General features: G+C 37.1%; 1 protein-coding gene across 3 annotated transcripts in view; it reads right to left on the reverse strand.

Annotated features, from left to right (window-relative positions):
• Positions 1-11,827, reverse strand: part of LOC129740438 (alpha-1A adrenergic receptor-like) — a 271,287-nt gene extending 259,460 nt beyond the window's left edge. For all 3 annotated transcript variants that reach the window (XM_055732112.1, XM_055732110.1, XM_055732111.1), the window contains exon 1: positions 11,105-11,827. The gene's annotated coding sequence lies outside the window, so the exon portion shown is untranslated. The remainder of the gene's footprint in view (positions 1-11,104) is intronic.
• Positions 11,828-16,205: the final 4,378 nt, after the last annotated feature.

Raw genomic sequence — 16,205 nt, forward strand, 5'->3', positions numbered from 1 at the left:
TTATAAAACTTTGACAGAAGATTCGAATCAAACAGTGTGTGAAGTTTTTGAGTTCAAGGTTGGAATGACGACGAGCAAGCACTGAATTTCTATTGAGTTTTGTACCGATCTGTAAAAACTTTCTGTAAAAACTGTAGATAACTTGGTAAAGATGACGTGATTCTTATACATGTCTAAGCAAATGAAACTGAATTCTAAAATTGAAATTCACACAATTTAATCTGTGATCCTACTAATCAAGTGATCCTGCCTTTGGAGAATCGATTGAATTTTTCGGAACGAAACTTTAAAGAATTTTAAGGCAGCTCTGTTATAAAACAATATAGATGATTTTCCAACAGTGTTTGGATCAGTTTTAATTAACAACTTTGTGTTTATAAATAACTTGTAAAATGACAAAGTTATAATCAAAACAAATTTGCTTGTATTTGCTTTGATGATTTATATCAATCACCCTGGTATGATAATTGAAAATTCAAATAAAATTTGGGCACCACTTCCTTTCGAATCCGTCTTAGAAGAAAACGAAACGAACACGAAGGCACCAACAACAACAACTTCAACATATCCTTGCTCTTGTCGTACGGCATGCCGCTTCGCTGGCTGAACGGCAACTGAATGGATAGTCGACGGCACCTCGGCCTATCATTTTCTTACACCATGCCATGGATTCGGTTCGGTTTTAGGTTGGGTTGGGATGGATCAAATCGAACCGCACAATAACGGGTCTACGGTTCTGCCTGTAACTTGCAAGTTTGCAAACGTACATCGCATCATCGCGCTGCATGCAAGCAACTTGCAGACTGTAGCTATCTTCGGAAATGATTCTTTCTGTTCGGCTCAAGGGATTTTATCTTCGGGCTTGCAAGTTTGCAACTGTTCCTAACTTCGGAGAATCGTTTGTAATTTTCGGAACGTGCAGTCAAAGGATTTTACCGCGCGGTTGGCTTTTACTTGCAGACACGTTCGACGTTCTGCACATAAGGGAGAAAGAATCAGTCTGCAACTTTGCAAGACGATTCTTTCGTGGCTGACGTCGGTCTGTTAGAATCGGCTAAAAGTCGTGCGCTGCATGCTACATGTAGGGATCTCTTTGCACCTCTGGTGGCCCGCGAAGCTCTTTTTGAAATTAACATGTTCTCGGAATCGAATGTTTTTCTTGGTTCATATCATTTGATGAAACGTCGAATATTCATCGACTTCATTCGAAATGAATGTCGGTGGAATCTCCTCGAACTGATACGATGTAATTTTACAAAAAGGCTCTGAAAAAGGATCAATTACAATTCCATTCACAGGGGAACAGCATTTTTGCTGCCTATTTTTAATAACTGATTTTTAAAGATAGTGGCGTCTTGAATCTAAATCATTTGTCGGATTTTTTCTCTATCATTTCTGAATTTAGTGATATAAATCGTGTGAAAAATCAAAAATATATCAGTGTTACGTACAATCGATCTTTTATAACAAATAAATATATTTATAAACCTACGTGGAGACTGAAACCAGATTTTGAATCTATTTATTATTCTTTATTTTATCACAGATTCAGATCTTGCTTGGCTCTTCGTTTAAGAAAATAGCTTAAAAAATGAAATCTTACAATTTTCAGAGCTTGGAAAAGATAACATTACAACTATTACTAACATCATTCTTCTTTGAGTATTTCATATTGAAGATTTTAACTCATTTAACAAATTTTTGGCAGACTGTGACACGATTCGACTTATGCTTAATAAATATCAAAGATTCAAATGGGCTTAAATCTATATATAAAAATGAATTTCTGTCTGTCTGTCTGTCTGTCTGTCTGTCTGTCTGTCTGTCTGTCTGTCTGTCTGTCTGTCTGTCTGTCTGTCTGTCTGTCTGTCTGTCTGTCTGTCTGTCTGTCTGTCTGTTCCCTATAGACTCGAAAACTACTGAACCGATTTGCGTGAAACTTGGCAGATGGGTGTATTGGAGGCCGGGGAAGGTTCCTATATTAGTTTGGGACCCCTCCATCTTTCTGGAAGGGGGGAGGGGGTCATATAAATAAGAGTGATAAGTCGTCATAACTTGAGAACTGATAATGCAAATGGAACAAAATTTGGCATGGGTGTGTATTTCGGTATGAGGAATGTTTCTATGATGGTTTGGTACCCCTCCCTCCTTTCAGTGGGGAGATATGAGGGGGGGAGGAGCCTACCTTACAATTTTTTACATACCTGGAGAACTAATCAAGCAAATGGAACCAAATTTGGCATGGAAGGGAAGTGGAATACGAGAAATCGTTCTATGGTTATTTCAGACCCCTCCCTTCTTCCAGTGGAGATTCAAGAAGAAGGGGAGGGGTCTTAGGCCCATTTTGTATTACATAACTTGAAAACTATTCGAACAAATGAAACCAAATTTGGCTTGGAAGGGTATTTGGGAACGATAAATAGTTCTATGAATATTTGGTACCCCTCGCTCCTTCCAGTGTGGAGATAGAAAGTGGGGAGGGGGCTCCTTAACCATTTTCAGAATTACTGGAAAACTAATCAAGCAAATTAAACCAAATTTGGCATTGAAGGGTATTTGATTACCAGAAATGATTCTATGATATTTTGAGAACCCTCCGTTCTTCCAGTCGGAAAATCTTAAGGGAGGAGGGTGCTTTTTTACAACTTTTTTCATCACTCAGGAAATTACCTAGCAATTGGAACGAAATTTGGAAGGAGAAAGGGGGACTCCTTTTCAAATTTTCGCATTATTCGAAAACTAATAGAGCAAATGGAAATAATTTTGGCATAGGAAAGCATTTGGATACGTAAAATGCTCCTACAATTGGGGATACAGTTAGGAAAGACGAGTGCTCATATACGATTGTTTTGCATAAACCAAAACTTTATCTGACAAATGGAACGAAATTTTGCATGGGAACAATCATACCATCGAGCAAATGGAACAGAATTGGGCATGAGAGTGTATGTGAATACACGGAATGTTAAATCTTGACCCCCTCCTTCCAGGTAGGGTTTACGTAGGAAGAGGGGCTCCGATTGTATAGGATAACTCGACAACTAACTAAGCAAACGAAACCAAATTTGGCATAAGAGAGTATTCGAGCACAAGAAATGTTTTTTTCCCGTGGTTTAGCAACTCTTCCCTCCATTCAATGGAACGATTAAAAGTGGGAAGAGGGTCACTCATACACTTTATTTTTAATATTTCGATAACTAATCGAAAAAAGGGATTCAAATTTGTATTTGTGTAGGGGAAATGTTTCTTCGGTGGTTTGAGATAACCTCCTCTTGCCAAAGGGGAGATATAAAGTAGGGAGAGGGTCACCCATTTTTTGAATAACTCGAGAACTTATCGATAATGGAGCCGTATATGACATGGGATTGTATTTGTACACAAGAAGTGTTTTTCGGATTTATAAGACCCTTCTTCATTCCATTAGGAATTAAGGAATGGGGGAGGTGGTCACTCTCACAATTTGTATAATAATTCGAGAACGAATAGGTAAAATAAGTGCCCTTTGACGTTGTTTTGTTACAAAAAAGGTTTCTATGATAGTTTGAAACCTTTTGCACATTAAAAAAGGACAACGAAGAATTTATATAGAACAAAAATATTTTGGCGTACGCTATAAACTTATGAAGCAAAGTAATCCAGAGTCATAAAAGGGATTAAAACATGTTTTAAAATAAAATTAATAAACATTTCAAAATAAAAAAATGCAATTTAAAAAAACATTTTAATGATTTTGAAATTGAATTTTAAAATTTCGAGCAAATTAATGAAAAGTTAATAACTATGTACCACCACAACTTCTGGAAGGTGTAGCAAAGCACACCGGGTCAGCTAGTCTTTTATAAAATTTCCGTCAAATTTGCCGTATTTTTACAGGATTGGGAAAAATTGACAAAAAGAAAACTACTTTTTTTCTCAGATGGCAAAATTATATGCGATTATTTGAAAAGTTGTTCATTCAATTGAAAATTTGTTTTCAAAATCTTTGAATGTTCAATAGTCTACCAAAGAAGTACGAAAATTTAACTAATGAATTTTTCCCTATTTTTAAGAGTTATCTCGAAGACAAGAGCTGATAGAAAAAATCTAATCACATTGGAATCAAATAAGTTAAAACTAGCTCTTAAAGTTTCTGCACCTCGGAAAAATGTAAATTTGGATGCTTTGTGTTATCTGTACATTACATATCATAATTGTCCATTTTTTTTCTATTGTTTTTGGTTATTTCATACCATAGATTTATTAAGGGTCCAACAGTTGTTTGAGCGTTGTGAGTATTCGAACGAACTCTGTCTTTAATTTAGGGGAGCTTTGAGGGCCTCAGGAAAACAGATCATATAAAACTTTAAAAATTCTCGAACCACATTCACCTCATAATCAAAATAATATTTTAAAAATTTTGTTTCAAAAACATCGAATATACATAAAAGTTTTACAACATTCAATAATAATGAAAATTAAACCGAATTCAAAAAGCTTTGAATTGGTATTGTGTTCTTAAAAATTTTAATATTATCAAAAATTCCACTGAAATTTTTTTTTGTGTGCAAAAAAGGTTAAATTTTGAGATTCACCTCGAAAAAATTCAGGAAGTTCGTACTTATAAGTATTTTGAGTAAATAATCTTCAAAATGCCGAAAGCTTATGAACGGTACAATTTTTCAATAATTCCATTCCATTCAATTTTTTTTTTTTATTTCGAAACACTTTCAAAATTTTTCAGGGAGACCGGTAAACTTAAAAATGGGCGGCGATTTGACATTTATCAAAAAAATAATTAAAGTTTCAAACCGCTTAAAAGAATTCTTTAAAAAATGCATAAATAAAATTTCTTACGATGAATCTGAACTTGAAGCAGCAAGTTTTCATTTTAAAAGCTTATCTGTTTTTTTTTTCTTGAATATGAATGAAAAATTTCTTGTTTGGCCCGCGAGCTAATCTCAAATCCAAAATTTGGCCCACCTGTTAAAAATGTTGGCCACCCATGCTCTAAAATATCATACCGTAAAAATTTAAAACAGTTCAGCATTTTCTTCCAGTATGTTTACCAGAGAATTTTCTTATATTGGATTCTTCTGTCCCTGAATACTGTTATCGTATAAGTATGAGCATTCGTTTACAGCATCCGGTAAAAATAACAAAAAAAACTTCCGGACAATCGATTCGGCAAATTCCAATTCTTTCGAAGCTTCCACATTTGGACATTCGATGGGATTTTTTGTTTCAAGTAGAAGCGCTGCCCAGAATATTCAATGCAAAGTGGGTTGGTCCAAAAGAAAAGAGTTGAAAAAGGGTTTTAAAAACAAGTTGAAACATTTTAATAAAAAAAACCTTCTTTTCGAATTTTTTAAGTACTTTCAACTTTCTGTTCATTCCCACAGAAATAACCGGTAAGAAACCAAAAACTGTGCTAAATTTAGTTCACAAAATGAGACTAGGATTTTTGCTATCCTCAAACTGAGCTTTGAGTCAAATTTCTTGACTGCCCGAATAGAAAAATATTGTGAAAAAACCAATCATTTTCACATTATCATGGATTATATGATGGACACTATAAATATCGTGGTACAAGAAACGTTGAATGTATTGTCAAATTCATCGTTTTTGACAGTGAAATGTATAATTTAGACCAAAATTACCATGAAAAAGAGGGTTGTTAAGCAACTTAACCATGAAAAAATCAACATTTTTTCATATATTTCAAATCAAAAAACTATCAAGTTAATGGTCATTACAGCTTCCAGTTTTTCTCAAGGAAACTGTGAAATTCAATGTTTTTCAATGAATTTTCATGGTTTTAAGGAAGATTAAATTCAATGTTATTTTGTGATCTTAGAATATAATTATAGTGTCTAATTTTCGTTTATATAATATTTATTTTTAAAATAAACATATTCATGTTTTTTGTAATAAAACACTTTATAACAACTCGAGAATGCTTTCCGCTGGAATATTCGGAAACTCGCATTACGGGAGAGCATGGGTGTTGCAGACATTATTTTAAACTACATGGAATCGTATCTTTGCGACAGACAAGTCTCAGTAAAGATAGGATTATATGAATCGAAAGAATTCCGGAATCCTTCTGGTGTCCCTCAGGGCAGCAACCTTGGTCCGCTGCATTTCTCCATCTTTTTCAACGATATCCTTCTACTGCTTCCTGAGGAGTGCATATTGGCTTATGCAGTCGACTTAAAAATTTACTGTAAGATAAAAACGATTTCTGACTGCCAGATGTTACAATATTACATTAACGAATTCAATGACTGGTTTTGCGTGAACTGCCTAGCTATTAGCATTCTAAAATGGGCTATCGTTTCATTCATCCGCAAGACAACTTTTATTAACTGGTCTCCGGTTCCCCAATTGAACGTTGCACATCTGTTAAAGACTTAGAAGTGATGTTGGATGAAAAATTTACTTTTCGGGAACACTATTCGGCGATAATTGCTAAGGCTAATATAAATCATGACTGCATAACCAGGATTTCCTAAGAATTCCGTGACCCCTACTGCCTGCGATCTCTCTACTTTTCGTTAGTCCGATCAATTCTGGATACGGCTTTGGTTGTATGGAGCCCAAATTCCAAGTTTTGGTCGAATAGAATTGAAGCAGTCCAAGCTAGATTTATTAAATAGGGGAGAGTGGGGATACTTGATCCCCTTTTCTTATTTTTACCATATCTTTTTGGAAAAATTTAGCAACTCGCCGTCTTTGACATTTTCCGACAGCTTGTAACTTCAAGTTTCTATGAACCAAAAATTAGAACGATACTTGAACCCGTTGATGAACTAGAAGCATTTTCGTGGGAGTAAAAAAATTGCGATTTTCTGAAGTTAGGGGAGACTTGATCCCCTATTGAAGAAGACTTGATCTTTTATTCAGGAAGCCCTAATCCTTGTATAAAAATCAAACAAAACCCCAAGATAGAATGTTAATTGACTATTTTGGTCATGTTTGTTCTCATTTCACAACTTATAGCAGACATAAGAAGAAAATTCTATAACTTTGTCTCAACGCTAATAACATTGCATACTTAAAGGCGCTTTTTTATAATTAAGAGAAAATTAATTATTTTTGCTCTTTTCTTCAGACAATTGTTTGATAAATATAAGTATTTGGATAAATATTAGTAATTTCGTGATCAGCAATCATAACGATCAATTCAGAGGAAGAATATGCCGTTTGGAAGGGGGATCAATTACACCCAACTCTAGGGGATCAATTATACCCATAATCAACATTTTAGAAAACTTTTTCTGAAAAAAGTTGAGAGTTTTGCATTGCTTTGAAAATATGGCATTATGAAGTTCATTTTACGCTCGAACGATTGATACATTGGAACAAATATTTTTTTCATAATTTTCCCATGTAACGAACATTTTAAAGTGATGAAAAAAAGATCTTCAAGTTACATTTTGTGAAATTTTTCTGTATGTAGCTGCTTGAATTGAAATGTTATGCCACCTGCCACTTACCTTGAACCCGAAACCAAATATCAACAGGAACTTGAACTTCTCAATCAAAGCAATCGAAATCAGTAGAATTATTCAACCAAGTAGGCCCACAACACATATTAGAACTTGAACTTAATCCTTCGAAAATAACGTACCTACATATTCTTCCATCAACGGTTTAGTCGATTTCAAATTTGAAAATATATCAATAATGCACTCGTAGTTATTGTCACGGGATTAAGGTCAAACTGTTCCCAAGTTCATGAACTTCCAATAGGTTCTGAATATATAAATGCCTAAGCAGAGCGGGCTCCATTATGTTAAATACTTCTTGGGAAAACTTTTCTCTCCCATCTGGTGCCTTCATTATTGCTAAAGGAAGAGGTGGGCGAGCGCTGGTCATTTGCATTATTATTGTTACCTTTTATCACAAACGAGTTATCACTCCCGGTGATTTTCTTTTTTGCTTCCTTTTAGTTTTCTCGGAGACAGCTTGGTTCGGAAAATCCACCCGTTCGCCAGTTTTTGTTGTTGTTTGGTGCTGCTGAACTTTCATGAAAACATCGCCAGCCCAAAAGGCAGCAGAACGACAAAGCGCACAGAATCCACCCATGCCACCCGTAAATACTTTTTGGTAGGTACTAATTAGTGATGCAAATGAAATGGATTTCATTTTCCAAAACAGTTGGTAGGTCCTGCACATTCATAGTAAACGTAAGCGCACCTATCACAACAAATTTCTGCCATCCAAGTATTTCCATTTCCAATTTTGAAAAGCTTGGAAATTCACGGGAAAACGATGAATTGGTCGATTGATGTTACATCGGAAAATTCGAAAACGAGCAACTGTAAGCAGAGGCCGCTTACGGATTAAACAGAAACGTTGGCATTTTCTTTCGAAATGGGGTAGTTAGCTCTTCTATTTTTAGGGTCCCGTTTTGTTCTCAAATTTATCTAGTTGATAAACACTTCTTTCGAAGACCTCTACGAGATTTCGGGATAACGGACAATATAACAAATGAGAAGGTAAACTACCGATAATTCCAAGGACACAAATTTTTCATTGTACATATATCGAAAGAGCAACACTAACACTGTAATATTATTAGGTAGAATTCATAAGAGAATAGAACCACCGTGATGAGAACCGATCCTGTTAAAATGACAACACAACATGTGATCTATCAAAGATTCAAAGATTCCTCCGACATTTCAAATCGAGGCGCAAGCATAATTCACTCTATTGACAAAATTTTAAAAATTAATTGTTAATTCGATCGATTTTTGGACCCTAGGTTACCGAATCGTATTTTACTCCAGCGATTCTAATTTTACCCAAATATTTTTTCAATATCCTCGATTTATTCACTCAGAGGTCAATCCAGACAAACGTTAAATTATTTGAAACGCATGGTTAGGCATCTTTTTTGAATAGTATTCTTGATTGTTATTTTTGAGTTACCATATGATGTAGATAGAAGCGGGATCATACAGGATATTCCGGGATCCAGTAATTCCAAAATCACCAAATATGAAAATTATGATAATTTTCAAATACTTTTATCATATACACAATTTTATTCGCAGGTTTGTTTTTCTTTTTTTTTCAGTCCAGTAGGCGATTTCCATGTAGTGCACAAACATTGTTTATGTTATTTGCTGTTGATTTTCCTTAGGTCATCATTCGCATACTTCAAGTCTCCTAGGAAACTCCCGATACGTTGTTATTATTTTTAACGTCGCGACGTACGCGCCTTGTCGCTAGTAGGCAAAGCTGCTATGATCATTAGGGCTCATATTTTGGTTTATATCTCCATGTATAATAACTAAAAGACTGTCAGAAAGGCTACAAACCACTGTCAAGTGTCGGGGGGGGGGGGTTTTTATATAAAGTTACTAGTTTATTTAAACCTCGGGCCTTGCTCGGGTTCACATAAAATTTAAATCAAAATGAGTCGTTTGGCTCTTCGAAGTTTTGGGAGCTTTGTATTCATATTTGAGGCCCTTGGAGCTAAAGGGGTATAAGCAAAAATATTTTCTATCTTTGGTATAAGTCCATAAAAGCTAATTTCCAGAAAACACGCTTTAAAGTTGATGTTTTTGGTCGTTTTCCGTACAATTTTGTAAAGTTCGAATTTTTCTTTCGAGTGTGAGAGTTTGTAAATCGAGTTCTAAAAATCTTAAAAAAAATCACCAAATATAGTTTAAGATATGAAAAATCGTTTGGAATTATAACCTCAAAATCGACCATTTTTGCTCTTATACCAATTTGGCTCTGAGGAACTCATTTCATCATCATAAAAAAATTGGCCCATGTTTGGCCATGTAAGCTTTGTCAGAATAAGATTCGAGTGCCTCCGAAAAACGTTATAATTATACGATTAAGTTAAATACAAGTACCTAAGTTAAAGCCGCTGACTTAATGGAAGTGACTTAACGATGTCTTACGGTCAATAGTGCGCCAATTGAGTGTTTCTTGATGCGGTGTAAATTCATCCCTGGCCGCAGTGATTCCTGTTTTTTTATAACTAAACGAACACAAACACATACAGGATCTCAATGAAACATGATGTTTCCTCGAATAGAATCCTTTTTCTTAACTCTAAGCGTACATCTTTCGAGGATATGATGGCTAGCATCTTACAAATGCTACAAACACCAACCCACCGAAAGTGTACTATGTATGCTGTGACCGGGATTCGATCTTATACCCCCTAGCTTAGAAGACTTGAAGGCTATCCTCTACGCCACGGGCGGCGGCACTTTTGAGATCCGATCCGAAGCTCCCCAAACAATAACTCCATTCAAGAGAGCTTTTATGAATTTCGAATGATTTGGATATCAAATTCTCTCGCGTTGGAAAACTAGGCTTATGATATACCTTAATTGGTAAGTCCGTTTCCTCCTGAGCCGATGTTTGCGAGTTCGAGTAAACATCGTACCCAGTTGTATCGGATATGTTTTTCAATGGCTGTCCACCAAATGTACCGTTTTGATATAAAATCGCGTATGATGACAAAACGATGTTAAAATGACTAATCGATAAAAAAAAAATAGTAAAAAACATAAATTTGTTAAGATGAAGTACATAGTTTAAAGAAACTGAATTTAAACAATACTAATAGAATTCATTTTCTTAATTTGCCTTCATTTGAAGCTTTTATAATAATTTCCCCAACTGTAATCTACACAACAGAACCAAAGTTTTTAATATGTCGTAGTGTTAAACCGATTTTTTAATGTTCATCGGTCTCTTATTTATGTTCTTAAAGATGAATGTATTCTCTCAAACAATTTAACAATATTACAAGCACGTTTATCACACTTCATTCAACAAACGCGTGCACTGCTCGAGAGTATTGCTCTTATATGCAAATTGATATGCACGACACGCGAATCGCATAAGCATTCTTTCTTATTTCTTTGAGGATGTTCACAACAGCTTTACACCCCAGCTAGGCGATAACATTTCATGTTTTCGAATGTAGAAAAAAAGTGCTCTAGTCAATATGAAAATTACTACAAGTTACCTCAAGAAGCAGCATTAGAATCTATAGCTAGTAACCACTAGAAAGGATAGTGAACTTTTCATAAACCAAAAAAAATCCAAATTCGTCCGGGGGCTGAAAAACGCTTAATCGTCTACTTACGCTGTGTGCGCCTCTTAGCAGGTATTAGGTGGTAGTAATCCCAATGTCAAATACTCCTCCAAATGATGCTACTGGTGGTTCTTTCACTCGGGATTTTCCTCCGTGTGCTGGTACTCGAGAGTAGAATGAACTTGGATTTTTTTTTAATTTTTGCTTGCTTTACTTTCAGCAGAATGCTTGATAGCCCAGAAGAGGAAGAATTCAACTCGTAGATCACACTGCACGGAACCCGAACAAAGGCGCAACAGAGTGCAAGTTCATTTACATAATCCGGTCGTCGAGTATTGAAAAAGGACACTCTGAAACCACGCGTTGCTGGTGAAAGATTCTAGCATGAGTCTACTTTGATGATGATTCCCCGCACTTTAAGATAGACTTTTTTCGCTGAATTCTTAACACGTTACAAACGAAATCAAAGGATGCCGCACTATTTGTAAGCTAAACTTTCAACGGTAAATGCCGCTGCAAACCCGCCGCCTTCTTCGATATACACGTGGTTTACAGGATACACTGTAAATATTTTATGATTATGACTGTAATGATATGAATTTTGAATGTGCTGCTCGGAGTATTTCTCCTGGATTTTTCTACACGTTCTCTTTTTTGCGCTGTATCCCCCTCTCTCTTTCGACCCTCTGATTATCTTGTTGCTGATGAGTGCAAAGCTCTGCCAGATCCTTAAAATCGAACGGAACGTACCAAAGCACAACTGATAGCAGAGGATCCCGTCAACAGACTGATTTTCCATCCATCCGGCCAGGTTCGAAAAGCGCGCTATGCTCTTCCATACGACATCAAAACGTTCGGGTTGTTGAACTGGAAAAGCGCGCGGTCCTCGTTCGGCTTTTCCAGTCTGGAGGGGAAAATGTGCGCGCATGTCCACTTCCAATCAACAATCAACAGGTATCTCGTCGCATCAAAAGAAACCCCAATAAACACACGAACGAACCGATATTCGATTCATGAAACATCGAAGATTAGCTTTCACTCCTACCGTGCTAAGGAAGATAATCTCTCTGTATGAAATGAGATAATTATTTTTGTCTGTTGTTCTCCGTACTTCCAGTGCCATTGCAAACAGTAGGTACATGTATAGATATCCGATTCTAAATAGCAAGGGGACCATGTGGCGCACGTCTTACGACGGTATTGAAGAAGGTTGATGGCGTCAGACCTTCGTCATTCTTCCTTCCACGCTCGCCCTCGCGCTGCGTTTGGGTGCTATCATGTGTCAAAGGACATGCAAGCTACGGGACAAATGAGAAATTCTATTGCGGATGGCACAGCCAAAAGTGATTTTCGATCGGTTAGTGACCACATCAATCTCCTACACAGCAAGAAAAAATCGTGTAAATTTAGATCGAAAACGATGCACGAAAACGGAACATCGATTTTGATATAAAATTCTACCACGGTGTATTTTTCTCAACAATGTAATTTTTGAAGCGTGTAAATTTAGATCGAAAACGATGCACGAAAACGGATGACATAAACCGTCGTGTAAAAATACACAATGATATAAATTTCAAAACATATTACCGTTAATATTACAAATCTTTTTTAAATAATCAGATTTTGGGTGTTGTTTATGAATAAATACACCACATGTGTCATTTTATTTAACATATATTTCCGATACACTGCAAACTCAAAAAACACCCACCATCACTGGCAGCTGGAATTGTGGTTGTGTCCGATGATTCCCAGCAGGGCGATGTTTTGCCGATCAGCCTCAGGCATTCTTGAGTCCTTCCGGAACAGCATAGTTATCGGAATCCCCTAAACTCAGAAACATTCAACATTGATTCGGCCTTTTGATCCATTTATAAAACTGCAATTCCTGCAATCGAAAGAGAATTTGAAGTTTTATTTTTTTCATTTCGTCTATAACTTTAACCTACCATTTTTTAATTCAATTCTGAAAGAATTTGGTTCGGTTTTAATACAAAATAAACTGCGGAAGCGAATTTTTTTCTTTTCGCACAATAAACCACCATCTCGGATAAAACCAGAACAAGTTATGCCGCGAAAAAAAAAGAAAACAATGGATCTGTAGTGTTTTACATTGTTTTCGATGTAATTTTATATTGAGATATATTTTTTAGATCAGGGCGTGTAAACATACATCATACAAAATTAAGTTTATACTAACGATTCAAAAATAGATCAAAAAGAGTGTAAAATTACACCAGTTTTGAATTACACTGGTCAAAAAGTAGATCACTCGTATTTTAGATTGCGTATACTTTTAGAAATTTTTTGCTGTGTACACTGTTCGGCAAGTTTAAGATTGTTATTAATATCGAGGAAAATAGAGTACCACAGATTATTTTTAAGTTAAATTGAAAACAAGAGGTAATCAATGTTAAATGTTTACGGTTGGATGCAAAGTATCAATTGCGGAGTTATTTATTTTCATAGTGTTCTCACGACATAATTTAACGAACATAATTCCAAAAATTCACTCGGTCCATGGCAGCCGTTTTCCAATTCCTCGGACATCCCACATTCGCCAGATCACGCTCCACTTTGTCTAACCACCTCGCTCGTTGCGCCCCTGCTCGTTTCGTTCCTACCAGATTCGTAGCGAGCACCTGTTTGACAGGACAGTCGTTCGACATTCTCGCAACATGTCTTGGCCTTTTCCTTTTTCTCAATTTTGGTCTTTCTCCTTGATCTTCGTTCTGCTTTATACTCTTTCTCCTTTTTTCCTCCTTCTCCTTTTCCTCTATCGCTTCAGACTGGTACGGAAGACCCCGAGGCGTGTGCCGGTTAGGTAATGCTTTCAAAGTAACTCGCGCCCGTCACAGCAACCACTTCCGCAGGTTTCTAACCATCAAGGCATGGCCGATTGAAAAACTACCAAGCTAGAATCCCGTCACAACCACCCCGAATGGTATCTCCGCTTCCCGCCACGACTGTTCGTCGCGACACATTTCACTCACAATATTTTCCGCGTTCAAATTTTGAAGTGATTGACGCCTTGAAATGAACCTAGGGCAAACAAAGATAGCATGTTCTACCGATTCCTCCATATCTACGCATTCCGGGCAATAAGGCGAGCTGATAAGCTTATTCAAAGCGATGAAGGTATTGCTTAAAGCACCCATGCCCCGAAAGGAACTGCGTCAGGTAGAAGTTGATCTCTCCATACTTCCGATTTACCCAGTCTGAAAGCCGAGGGATTAGCTTATGAGTTCATCTTACGTTGTTCGATGCATCCCATTGCTCCTGCCACTTGAACATTGACGCTGCTCGTTGAGTTTTACGCACTCCTCTAACAGCTCTTGCATTGTAACTCTCCATATCCTCCGCCAGAGTTATGTCGATGGGGATTATACCCGCGATGGCAAATGCTGCATCTGCTGATATGGTCCTGTATGCACAGGACACTCGCATGGCTATCAGCCGATGTGTGCTTCGTAATTTGAATCTGTTGCGCTCTACCTCTATCGCGGAGCTCCAGGCCGCTTCTCCATATCGTAGTTTGGACAGTGCTACGCTCGCAAGGAGACGTCTCTTGCTACTCTTTGGACCATGGCAGTTTGGCATAATCCAGGCCAGTGAATCTATGACTTTCGATGCACTTTCACAACAGTATTTGACATGCGCACCAAAACTTAAGCGATTGTCGACCATTACTCCAAGGTATTTCAGCTGCTGTTTTGAATATGTCGTGTGCCCTCTTTTATTGGTCACGAGCAGAACTTCGGTTTTATGGTGAGCTATCTTAAGCTTAACTCCCTCCATCCAGATGCCAACCCTTTCTACGGACACCGTTGAAAGGTCTTCTATCTCCTCGATTGTTTCGCCAGTGATCATGAGCATAATATCGTCAGCAAATCTGACTATCTGCACGCCTGCTGGTAGTTTCAGCGTTAACACCTCATTATACATGGCATTCCAAAGCACAGGTCCGAGTATGGAACCCTGTGGAACACCCGCTGTTAGGGCAGTATATTCCTTCTGGACATGGTCATGTCGCACACCGCTACCATCATTTTCGTCAGCTGCACAGCATTATGGACCTGCGATGCTTCCTTCATGTATATAGCTTCGGTGAACACTTCCTTATCGAAAACTTTAGTCTTCCATATTCGTTCATGCACTAGCAATTGCCTTACTGCCACCGGATTTCGGTTTCCTACGATATAGCGTATCGCCTGGTGATCGCTGTGTGTATACTCGTCACACACTCTCCAATTCATGTCAGTTTTTAATGATGGACTCGCAAAGGTGATATCAATCACTGACGTTCTGTCTGGTATTCCATGCTTGCGATAGGTGCTGATGGATCCAATGTTGCACAGCTCAACCTCGAGTCTTGCAAAATACTCTAGTAGACTGTGGCCCCTAGGGTTGTTGCACCTACTACCCCAGTTTACCGCCCAGGCGTTGAAGTCTCCTCCTATTACTACAGGTGCCTTTCCTGTCAGTTCTTGAGTGAGGTCATCCAATATTGTGTTGAACTCCCCGATCGTCCATTATCTTTGTACTGTATGGTTTCCATACCGTACAAAGATCATACATTTGTACGGTATGGTTTCGTAAGAGTGGATGGACCCTACTGTGCTGAGTTTCGTTAATATGATGATTGTTTCGAGTTAAATCCAAAAATAATTTGATTTTTGGCTAACATATGCTTTATACAAAGTTTTTATTGTGAGGGGATCACCAAATTGCAGACTAAATCTTTTGATAAAACCAAGCATATTGCTTGCCTTTTAGAAAATATTTTTTAAATGGTCAACGAAGGTTAGTTTACAATCCATATTTTGACTTGTTTTATTGATTCTAGTTCCATTAGTTGCTTTCTCGAAAATTATATTAAGTTACATTTTGTTTACATTAAGCTCCTGAAAGTGAACATGTTTCAACATAATTGCCGTAGGCAAGGCAGAACGTAGTGCCTTGAGACTCTCAAAAATCAAAACTCTCTATGAGGGGGATCTTACAGGACATCTAAAAATCCTAAATAAATTTAAAATAAACTCACTTATTGTAAAGAATGATGACTGGATGAGAGCGTGCTCTTGGGGCAAAGTTAATAAGCGCACAAGACATATGGTTGCATATCAGCCCTAAGAAGGTTATATCATAC

The sequence above is a fragment of the Uranotaenia lowii genome, chromosome 1 (assembly GCF_029784155.1).
Source record: "Uranotaenia lowii strain MFRU-FL chromosome 1, ASM2978415v1, whole genome shotgun sequence".
In the NCBI taxonomy this organism is placed as follows: domain Eukaryota; kingdom Metazoa; phylum Arthropoda; class Insecta; order Diptera; family Culicidae; genus Uranotaenia; species Uranotaenia lowii.